Below are 12,419 nucleotides of genomic sequence, written 5' to 3'. Positions count from 1 at the left end.
ACTCCTACACACAAGCGAATTATTGAAATAAAATTAAACCTTAGTCCCGAAATGGTCTAGCCTGTGTCGAGTGGACATTAAACCCCATTTCTCTCTCTCTATCTTTTATGGATGGCGGCACATTCCATGTGACAATGACATCACCATATCACGTGACATATTTAGTGGTACCATGTATGGTATGCAATCTTTGCCAAAAATATTCAATGCCAATGTACAGTGTAATCCTATATATGCTATTGAGTAAATACATCACACCTGTATACATGGAATCAATTACTAATAGTGAAGTAAAACAGTTGGCCTTAAATATGAATGAATATAGGCCTAGTTTAAGTTATTCATATCCTGCAATGTATCCTTATCCTGTATCCCAAATTAGGCCCGGCATGTTGAACAACGGGCCCTGGAGGGAGGGTCAGATTTGGATGAAGAGAGGCCCTAGGCTATTTATTGTATTCAAGTTATGAGGCACCCACCCCACCCTAACGAATAGAGGAAGATGGAAGGATGTTGACGGTAAAAAAGGGCTTATAACAGTGTCAAATATATCATACACCTTGACCAGAGCCTCGCGCCCTCCCGATCTTAAAACCCTAGACTTGTGACTGCCAATCTTACAGGTGAATCCGTCCATAGGAAGAGGACATTGGACGGAGAGAGAGAGAAATAGGATTTAAGGCCCACTCGACTTAACCTAGTTCATTTCAGGACTTGTATGGCACAATCTTTTATTTCAATAATTCGCCTGCGCCTAGGTGTCTTTGGCAGTGGGATTAAACATCTAAGATATGTCTGCTCTAAGTAATATTACAGGAAGATGTCAATGGACATAGAGAGAGGGAGAAATGGGGTTTAACGCCTACTCAACACAAACTTGTTCATATCACGACTAACGTGGCACAATTTTATTTCAGTACTTTGCATGTAGGTGTCTTTAGAATAGGGAGGAAACAAGAGAGACCCCACGAGGTTGGACAGGCGAATCTGCTCCTTATATCGTGTACAACTTGGGAATCGAAACCTCACCACTTGACTAGATGACAGACCCCATGATCTAAAGCGCATATGTTAAAACACTAGACCCGCCCTTTCCTACATTGAAAATGAAATGGGGTTTGACGTCCTACTTTTCTGCTTCGACAAGGCTAATGAAGACTTGCAAACCCCATACAGTGTGTTGTGAGGGAAATTTTGCCGTACAACGGCACTATGGCCTACCCCGATATCAAATTCCAGCTGCCAAGGGATCTTTTACGTGCAGACCAATGTGTTCATTGGACCTCGGTTTTTCGTCCAACCCAAACAACTAGACAGCTCTCCTTGTCAGGCCGTCGGCACAGCACCACTGACAGGGGAAACCGCTTTTGGAAATCCTGATGAACTTACTCGGCCAACACCGGAATCGAACCCGCGACCACCAAGCTAGCAAGCCAGCGTTTTACTCACTTGGCCACTGTGGCTCCCTTCCTACATTGGACACAGAACTCTAATATCCCGTAATAAACATTCAACTGTTATGTCCGCTGTGTTGAGCATACATTCATTGACTTGTAGAACTTTTTAAAGATACATTATTCAAGAGCTAAATGTGTCTATTGCAGACCATGATCTGCCTTAATAATTAATACCATTAAGCTGAGAAAATATACCTAATTTCTTGTACGCTCATATTCATGTAAGGGAGATAACCAATTCCAGGAGCAAATAACTCTTGTGAAATCTCTTATAACACTCCCCATCCTTAAACTGTTTATCTGCATGATTCATTCTATCTGAATTACAGTAATATCAAAATGTATTGATACAGTTTACTCCTCGTGACCTTGAGGAAAATATGCATTTGACCTTGTCAAATAGACCTAACCCCCACAATAATGCAGCAACCAATAAAATGCTCAAATTGACAAGTTGCACAGAAACAGAATAATAAGTGTCTCATTTATACTGTAATTTAGGTTGGAGGGCTGTGTGTGTGAGTGAGTGGGTGTGTCTGTGTGTGCTGGGGGGGGGGGGGTACCTGAATCCATTACGGCCAGATATAGCAATTCACCGTACAGTTATACTGCGATATGCGCAATAATTCTTCTTTGACAAGCTGATTTTTCAGACGGTTAGCAAGACTTTGGACTCGAGTATCCTTGTATACGTGTATCCTTCCTTAAATAGTTCCCTCCTTTGTTTACCCCTCTAATAATTCACCTACCCCTTGTGTGTACTCTCCTTGTCGCTTAATTAGTTCCCTTCTCCTTAGTTTACCCCTCTAATAATTAGTTCACTCCTATATTGGCGTGCACGTAAAAGAACACTTGCCGGTTGAAAATCTGAATACTAGAGAAAGCCGTAGCGCTGACAGCCCAGAGTTTCCCTCACAGAACATGACATTGCCGTATGCCTGTCGCCAATAAACAAACTGGTGCAGAGGACATTAAACCCCATTTTACTAAATTTCTAATGAATTAGACGAAATTCAAGTATTAAACTTTAATTATATTAATACATTTATCATTAAATACAACTAATAGAAGAGAGGCTGGACGATAAACCCTAGCTCCTGTTGCCATGGTACAGGTCACAATTCTATAGTATACAATTATTGTTTATCAGTGAGAGGCGATTCGGCTTATCTCCTCTTTACCAACGACAATCCAGAGAAGCCAAATGGAAACATAGCTTAAGAACAAACTGTAGTCGTGTCTTGTGTATAACTCTGTTATGGTTGAAGTGATGAATTCGCTTTTTTTTTTATCAAGGAGCATAGTTTAGCTGTACAGACAATCAGACTCGGATTCTTCAATGGTCAAATGGTCATGGTTTTGTTTTCCTTTTTTAGTATCCTATAAATTGTTAAAGAGTTCAGATAAATAATTCTTTAAACTTTATTCCCGGAGCCTTGTGTATTCCAGATAGTATTAGAAGCAGAGTTCAAGAATGGGTTGTTCGGGATTGGAGCTTGTGGCATATTTGGCATGGGAAACTGGGGCATATTGGGCATGGAAATCTGGGGCATATTTGGCATGGAAATCTGGGGCATATTTGGTATTGGGGCCTGTGGCATATTCGGCATGGACATCTGTGGCATCATCGGCATATGGGCCATAGGGTGATTCCATTTCATGTTATTTCCGGGCACCTGCCACAGATATCTGACATTGGGCACCCATCTCCATGTAATGGATTGATGATGGTTATTGGTTTGAGGTTGAGGTTTTACTGGTGCTGGTGTTATGGGTACTGGTGGTAAAACTGGAGCTACGGGTTTAGTAGGATAGGTTGGTCTAGGATAAGGGTTGATGCTGTTGCTCTGTTGGCCAAAACCTGAAATAAAATAAACAAAAATATGTTGAATATGGACCTTTTAAGATTTTTGCTTAAACAATATTTTCACCACCTTTCCTAAAATGCACAAAATTTATTTACATGTTTAAATTTGCGGTTGTTTTATAACGTGAATGTGATCAATTTGAAACATGACCCACCTTTCGACAAACAGTTCACCGTCACAAAATTATAAGATTGAAATGAATTTGTAATAAAATGTGGTATAACGTACTACGTTTCTGCACCGACTGGGCTATATGAAGACTGACATACGCCATAAAGTGTGCTACGGTCTATTCTTATTTCGAAATTCAACTGTTAAGGGTTCGGTTGCCTGCACGGGGTCTCGGGTTTTCGCTCCATCCGCACGACTTCGACACTGTTCTTGCCTTTCCCTCTTTCCTGCACAACTGACAAGGGGACAATCCTGTTGAACTTTCCCGGCCAACACAGGGAGCGAACCTGTGTCTTATTAACTGAGCCTGCGCGGACCTCAAAATGAATTTATAAGTTGAAATGATCTACTCACCGTTCATCAGTAGAAAGGGGAACATTTCCTCCATTCCTTCTCCTAATAGAAATCCTGATCCAATTCCAGCTAACATTATATTAGCACCTACAATTATATAAACAATATAACATCTCAAAATAATAATGTACATTTATACGTAAACTGATATAACGTTTATAAAAATATGAAATCTCATATTAATCAATGTAAAAGATTATATATCATTTAAACGGATATAATGTTTATATCAATATAACGTTTATAAAAATATTATATATAATTTAAATCGATATAACATTTATATATCGATATAACGTTTATATATCAATATAACGTTTATATATCAATATAACGTTTATATATCAATATAAAAATATTATGCATTATATTAACGAAAAGGTATAAATCAATATAACATTTATAAAAATATTATATACCATTTAAACGCTTATATAAATACTCTAAAATTTCAACCACACCCAGTTTCATCTAACCGTGGAACCCATACACGATGGAGAATATTAGGTTTGTCTTTGCTATTAGAAAGCTCACTATATGACCAATGGCCCGAAGATAGTCAAACTGGGAAACCTCACTAGATACGTTTTGACTGTTGACCCTGAGGCCATTCCTCAATCCACAGAGGTAGCCATTGTTGTCATGCATGTGTATTGTTCTGATATTTAAATATATTTCAGCAGACAACATTTACTTAAAGATACATTATGGGAGATTAGATAAAGAGCTGACAGTTCTCGCTATAATAGATAAAACTAGATAATGTAAAGGTAATTTGTTGAAAATTTCAGTCAAATTGGTCCACTCTGAACCGAGATATCAGCTTTGTAAATTTCCGCCTACTCTCGTTCATCATTACTAAAGTTAGTACGTTAAAAAGCATAGTCTCGATTATCCAGTGTTTTGATTTAATTATCAATGAGCGTTTGCAACATATAGGATTCTAATCCAGCGAACATTAACTCCCCCCCCCCAGCCCACCCCAACCCGTGCCTGCCATACTCATGGACTCTCCCCAACCCACCCCTGTGTCACATCCTCTATCACATCAACAAAGTCGTGTAAATAAATTGTTTGAATGTCATTTAGTAATTGATCTGTAAACATACAAGTCACAATTCTATTGAATATTGTAACTGTTTATTACCGATGTTAGGTTCCCACTATCACGATTCGCGCTACGATTGAAATCGTAGTTTTAATCGTGGAGTAATCGTCGTGATCCTATCAGGTCTTATCATATATTGTGGTCAGTCGTAGCAAAAGTGTTGGCCGTATCGAAACGTATCCGAACGTTTCTGTACGTACCAGATCGTGGACTCAAGAGGGATAATCCTACCGCAACGCATTACGCATCGCATGACAGTGGTAACCTAGCATAGGTGATGTTAAAGACTAAACAAGCCTAGTCGAAACTCTAAGCAGTAATTGTATCGTAACGCATCGCAAGACTGCGGCAACTTAGCATAGGTGATGTTAAAAACTAATAGTTTAATTCGAAGTCGTTGATTGTGATTTTATTTTTCGGATATTCTAATTTTTTCACGGCGTAATCCACACTACAATGTACCCGGATGTAAGAGTTAACTCTAACTCTACCACACGTTGGCGTTGATTCAACTTTCACAATATTGAAAGGAAAAAGATAAAAATCAACTTACCAAAGATATAAACCCCTATAAGGGAAAGGTTACTCCAAAAATTCATTGTTTCTTTTTCCTGTTCTGGTACTCCAGTTGATTAAAACTTTACTTCGATATTATTTTTCTTTTTTTATAAATAAAACACGACCGTTCCCTTACACGTGGAAAATGTTAATGACGACGACAGCGTAGCGTCATGTTGAACAAGAATTGTAGTCATCGTCCCCACTCCATTTATAGACCGCCCTAACTTGTTCTGACTCGACTCTCATCTGTTATAATAATTTCTACAACTTGTTCCGTCGGTTTCTATAAAATAAACAACTAATAACAATTCGTCAACATTTTACATAAAAAAAACCCAACAATCTCTTCTTATTTCGTTTCGTTACATGTTATTTTTGTTTGAGAGGTATTCCTCCCTGTGATGTGAGTAGAGGTAAAGGGACACAAATAATGTGGTAGCCCACGTATCTTTCCTTTCATCTTCTTTTGTCAAAGGGCCGTTATAATATATCTACCGTGTATGTAGCCTATCTGTAGATAAAAAGCGGTTGTACGTGACAAGGAGTAGGGTCGCCTGTCCAACCTCGTGGGTTTTCTCCGGGTCCTCTGGTTTCCTCCCTAAATGACCTAGTTTGTGTCGAGTGGACGTTAAACCCCATTTCTCTCTCTCTCTCTCTCTGTAGATAAAAAGCGTTCGGATGGGACGAAAACCGAGGTCCCGTAAACACATTGGCGTGCACGTAAAAGATCTGACGTGGTTTCCCCTTATCAGTGCAGGACAGTGGGCATGTCACTATCTAGTCGTTCGGATAGGACGAAAAAACAAGGTCCCGTAGACACATTGGCGTGCACGTAAAAGATTCATTGACAGTTGGAATTCAATACAAGAGTAGGTCGTAGTGCCGCTGTCCGGACAAAATGTCCCTCATAGCACATTGTATGGCGTATGACCGTCTTCATTAGCCCATGCAGTTCGGAGCAGAACAGTAGGACGTTAAACCCCAGTTCATTTCATTGTTGATAAAAATGAGCAACGATTGCTCAGTGACTAAAACGATGACTTACTGACAGTAGCTTGGGGGGTGGGGGGTGTAGACGCATAAATGGGTTAGTGCCTTTGTCTGAGTAGGGGTCCAACGGGTGTTGGGGGTGTAGATGCTGAAAGCTGAAATTGGTTACTACCTGAGTAGTGGGACCAGGGGGCGGGTGATGGCATGGTAGATGCTGGAATGGGTTATTGCCCGAGTAGTGGGTCTTGGGGTGGGGGTGGGGGGTGGGGGGGTAACAAAAATATTCTTGGAATTGGCGTGTTGAGAACCTAGTTTCAAATATGATTTCAAGGTACATTAGATTTTGTTTATTTCTGTGTGTTAAATTTGAGTATAATATTTATTATAAGTTTGTCCATCTCCCTCCTAAACATTACTGTTCCCCGTTTACAATGGCTGTAATCCTTTAAACATACATTATGCAACAGCTAAATCTGCCTATTGCAGGTCTTTCTTTAGGCCTGAAATTTTATCTAAATTATTAATTAGACATTAAGTAACAAAACAAGACCATAATCAACTCTCTGTGGCATCGGATTTCTCCGACATTAAATAGATTAGAACAGTTCAGCCATATTTTGATTTAAGCTAAAAATGGAAGAGCGAGACTTAGCTTCGAACAAACCAGTACGGTGGTTGAAATTATTGCACACGTCTTGTCAAACCTTTAGAGGCTAATATCTTCGCTCGCAATAGAGTAATTTGAATTAAATTTTCAAATTATTCATTTTACATTATCTATTTTCGAACTATTATAACAAGAATGGCTAGCTCTTTATCTAAATCTTACATAATGTATCTTTAAATATTCTAGAAAGGTAGTATGCGCCGTCATTGAATATTATAATAAGTATTTACTTCTTTACTAAGTAGAAAGACGACAACCCTTTAAATATTCTAGAAGGGTATTCTGCGCCTTTTGAGATGTTACATGATGTTACCGGATACAGAATTAGACTTGAATACATCAACCTAAAAATGGAGACTTATCAATCAAAGTTACACCCAGTAGGATATCTCACGTCGTCTTTCTTTCATTCATTCAAAGGTTTATATAATTAGATAAGACTATCTTTAACATTGTTTCACTTCTAAAACAGTTCAGAGAGGAGAGTTGATTAGGTCTTTTATGTATTTTATCCTTTGTTGTATACAGAATAGTAGAATAACAGGAGTAGAAACTCCTTCATTATATTTCATGTTATTTCTTTGTCTTTCATAATATTTCAAATTATCCAGTTATGTTTCAAATCTAGTAGTGTTTTATGTTATCCAATTATGTTTCAAATTATATGGCTATGTTTCAAATTATCCAGTCATGTTTCAAATTATCAAGTTATGTTTCATGTTATATGGTTATGTTTCAAATTATCCAGTTATGTTCCATGTTATATGGTTATGTTCATGTTATATGGTTATGTTCATGTTATATGGTTATGTTCATGTTATATAATTATGTTTCAAATTATCTAATTCTGTTTCATTTTATATGGTTATGTTTCATGTTATCTAGGTATGTTTTGTGTTAACTATAGTTCTGTTTCAAATTATCCAATTATGTTTCAAACTATCTATTTATGCATTTTCGCTCCAAATTATCTCGTTGTCCTATCTGGAATAATCTGTCTCTTTTGATCATGACGTTAAACACCATTTCTCTCTGTCTCTGTCCCTTTTGACCAAACGAACCTAGATTCCCGTACACCTAAGACAGACGATTGAGAAACATAACGAAGTCATTTCTAGCTAATTTGGGTTTTAAATGGCGTCAGTTTGCACCCGACAACATACAGAATTAAACAAATTTCAAACCACTACTGTACCTTTTGAACTGAAACCAATGTTTAATGCATACTGGCCCAATAACCTTTTACCTCAAATTACCAGAATCTACATGTCTCATTTATCTTATTTACTTTAAAGTATTGTACCCTGTTGGTGCAAGCTGTGGTGGCGTATACAGGATTTATGAAACAAAAAGGATAGGCACTGGTTAGGGAGTAAAAAGGGCCCACCACTGGACACACGAGGGAAGTGCGAAAACGTTACAAAATAATTAAATACAGATTATGTTTAAGAAATCGGTCCTCACAGAAATATTAGGGGCCATGGTGGGTCAGTGAGTAAGGTGCTGGCTCACTAACCGGGAGGTCGGGGGTTCGATGGTGTTGGCCGAGAAAGTTCCTGAGGATTTTCCAGTGTGGTTTTCCCTTTGGCAGTCGTTCGGATGAGATGGAAAACCCGTGCACGTAAAATAATCCTTTACAATTGGACTGGGAGCCACGGTGGCTAGGTGGTTAAGACGCTGGCTCGCTAGCCTGGAGGTCGAGTGTGTTCGATCCCTGCATTGGCCGAGAAAGTTCATCTGGATTTTCCGACGTGGTTTCCCCTTGTCAGTGGTGCAGAACGGAGGGCCTGACAAGGACAGCTGTCTAGTCCTTCGGGTGTATACATTGGAATGCACGTAAAATATCCCTTGGCAATTGGAATTCGATATAAGAGTAGGCGATAGTGCCGCTGCCCGGGGAAAGTTTCCCTCATAGCACACTGTATGGCGTATGCCCGTCTTCATTAGCCCAGTATAGAAGCAGAACAGTAGGACGTTAAACCCCACTTCATTTCATTTCACTTACAGTTGGGCTAATGAAGACGGGCATACGCCATACAGTATGCTATGAGGGAAATTTTATCCGGACAGCGGTACTACGGTCTACTCTTACATCGAATTCCAACTGTCAAGGGATCTTTTACATGCATGCCAATATATACACGGTGCGATGGGTATGGAATCCGGGTTTATGATCAAATTGATTGCTTGATTTATTTTTGTGTTTCTGGATCAAAGATATTTGTCATAAACAGTGATTGAAAGTTGAGTAAATTCTTAACTTAAGTCTGAGAATGCTTTGAGAACTCGGGCCAGATAAGTAACGCCTTGTCCCCTCGGAATGTTTTTTTAATGTCGTTGTTCCAATACAGGGCCGTCGGATTATGATTACTACCCGAAAATGTATATTTCCCTACTGCCTAATACGCCAATGCCCCAACGGTTACCTAAGATAGGAAGAAGATAAACAGTTTGGGTTTAACTTCCGCTTTTATTTCTACACCATTTTCTGTGCCATCCGGGCTAATGAAGACGGGCATACGTTATGCAGTGTGCTGTGAGGGGAAGTTTACCCAGATAGTGGAATTTCCGCCAACTCTCCATCATAGTCCAACTGCCAAGGAGTCTTTTACGTGCCCGGCAACGTGTACAAGGATGGATCATCTGAACCACTAAACGCCTGTTTTTTTTGACAGGCTGGTAAATCCCGAGAAACTTTCACAGGCTTGTAGCGTTTAACTGTCACTTTCATATAGGTGGTGGCGTGGCCGAGGGCTAGCGGAGGGTGGGGGCGAATGGTTAACGTGTGCGTGTTGTATCATAAGGTCTGCCATTGAGTCAACTGGCGTGGTTTCGATTTTCCGGTTGTACGTGACAAGAAGAATTGTCGTCTGTCCAACCTCGTGGGTTTTCTCCAGGTTCTCCGGTTTCGTCCCACTGCTACAGACCCCTACGCGCCAGCGAATTATCTAAATATAAGTGAATCATATGTTAGTCCCGAAATGACCTAGTTTGTATCGAGTGGACCTTAAACCCTATTTCTCTCTCTCACTCTCATATAAAAGGTTCCCATAAAAAGAGAGTGACTTGCTATGTGTTGTATTTATACTTAGGTTGATGTATATATAACATTATCTATATAGACAAATTAAAGAATTGTTGTGGTATCCATAGTGACAGATGTTCACTCAACCATGTAATCTATTTACATAAATTTACCAGTCGACAACCTCCTCACTTCATTCATAAAATACATATCAGCAATTTTACTGACCATATAATTTGATCAACAGGAAACTATATTTAATCTGACATGTATACAATGGAATGAAATATATTGGGGTTTAACGTCCTGGGCCTTGTTTCTCGAAATCTTAACTAAAGATAAAATCCAAATTTTAATAGATACTTCAGTTTTGATTGGCTAAGCACTAAAATCAATCTAATATTATCCAATCAAAATTGGGATTTTATCTTAGTTAAAATTTCGTAAAACAGTCCTCTTCTTTTCTGCACCAATCGGCTACAATGAGTACCGGCATACAATATGTATGAGTGCGGTTTCGCCCACTTTTCATCGATTTCCAACTGGTTTTTCGCCCCAATCTAACCACTGCACACCTTTTCTTGCCAGGCCCCCCGTTTCTTATTTCGTTTGATTTGTTATATACTATTCAAAAAAAGTAGGGGATATTTGATTTTGGGGGCATAATACTAAAATATGCAAATGACTACGAAAAAAGTCACTATAGAACCTAACAGAAGAAACATTTCCAGTTACATGTGATGCCCAAACGCACCAATAGCTACCGCATGGAATGCAGGTGATGCTTGGGATCATCATGGGGGTCCAACCCAAGATTTGCACGACTCTGACTTTGAATGTTACAGTCATTGTGGCATTGAATTCCAGGGTGGAAACATCAGTTTAATTGTTTTAGTGACCAGAAAACAAATTTTGATATGCGTCGGCTTACCCAAAATGAAAGGTTACGTGCCCTTGGCATGCTACAGATCGGCACAACACAGGCTGTTGTGGCGCGGACGATGAATGTTTCTCAGTCTGTCATAAGCAGGCTATGGTCCAGATACCGTGATACACAATCTGTACAGGACAGACCACGCTCAGGTCGACCAAGGGCGACAACTCAAGCCCAGAATCGATTTATCCATACCTTGGCCTTGAGAAATCGTGTCATCACAGCAAATCAGATCAGCGCTCGTCTTCAAACAGACACTGGTGTGAGAGTGAGTGGCCAGACGATTCGGAATCGACTGCATAGGGGTCACCTTCGCGCCCGACGTCCTCGCGTGATCCCTTGTTTGAGAGATCATCACATTCAGGCAAGACGTCGTTGGTGTAGGGGTCGTCAACACTGGGATAATCGACGCTGGAGCAATGTGATGTTTTCAGATGAGTCAAGGTTCACTGTTGATTTTTTGGACAGACGTAGGAGGGTGTGGCGTCGTCGAAACGAGCGCTTCCAAGACGTTAACGTCATCAGACATGATCGATTTGAGGGTGGTTCTGTTATGGTGTGGGGAGGCATCACTGTTGCTGGAAGAACGGCTTTACATGTTATTGCAGGGCGTGTTACAGGCCAGTACTACCGGGACAACATCTTGGCAGTCCATGTTGTGCCGTCCGCACGACGTCATGGCCGCCGTTTCATCTTCCAGGATGACAACGCAAGATGTCACAGGGCCAGGATCGTTACAGGTTACCTCCAACAACAGAACATCACCACATTACCTTGGCCAGCACTGAGTCCCGACCTCTCCCCCATCGAGCATGTCTGGGACATGCTTGGACAGAGGTTACGTCAACGTCAACAACGTCCTGCCAATGTCCAAGAACTTGCTGCTGCGTTGCAACAGGAATGGGACAATCTGGACCAAAATGACCTTAGACGTCTCATTAGGAGTATGCCACGTCGGATCAATGCTTGTTTGGCAAACAGAGGAGGATTTACCCGTTACTGACTTGGTTGTGATGCTGTGGTAACTTTGCTGTTTGACCCCGGGTATCATTTTACCCTTATAATGGTCAGTCTGTGTCTTACTTAGTCTAACGATCATTTGGAATAAATCGATGAATGTGAACTTCATTTCATTTTGTCATTTGTTTCTTCGTCAGTTTCATTAGGTGACTTTAATAACACTTAAAAATCAAATATCCCCTACTTTTTTTGAATAGTATACTTTCGATGGCCTCTACTACATGAAGATCTGACCCATTGACGTCAATGATCTGACCAGTAGTA

General features: G+C 40.0%; 1 protein-coding gene across 1 annotated transcript in view; it reads right to left on the bottom strand.

The window, feature by feature from the left end:
* Window positions 1-1,657, bottom strand: part of LOC126830900 (C2 domain-containing protein 2) — a 376,226-nt gene extending 374,569 nt beyond the window's left edge. Inside the window, exon 1 of the mRNA XM_056103060.1 lies at window positions 1,652-1,657. The gene's annotated coding sequence lies outside the window, so the exon portion shown is untranslated. The remainder of the gene's footprint in view (window positions 1-1,651) is intronic.
* Between the last annotated feature and the right edge of the window lie 10,762 nt (window positions 1,658-12,419).

Source organism: Patella vulgata, chromosome 8 (genome assembly GCF_932274485.2).
Source record: "Patella vulgata chromosome 8, xgPatVulg1.2, whole genome shotgun sequence".
In the NCBI taxonomy this organism is placed as follows: Eukaryota; Metazoa; Mollusca; class Gastropoda; family Patellidae; genus Patella; species Patella vulgata.
Note: the sequence above shows the minus strand (reverse complement) of the source record. Positions and strands in the feature narration are given on the sequence as shown.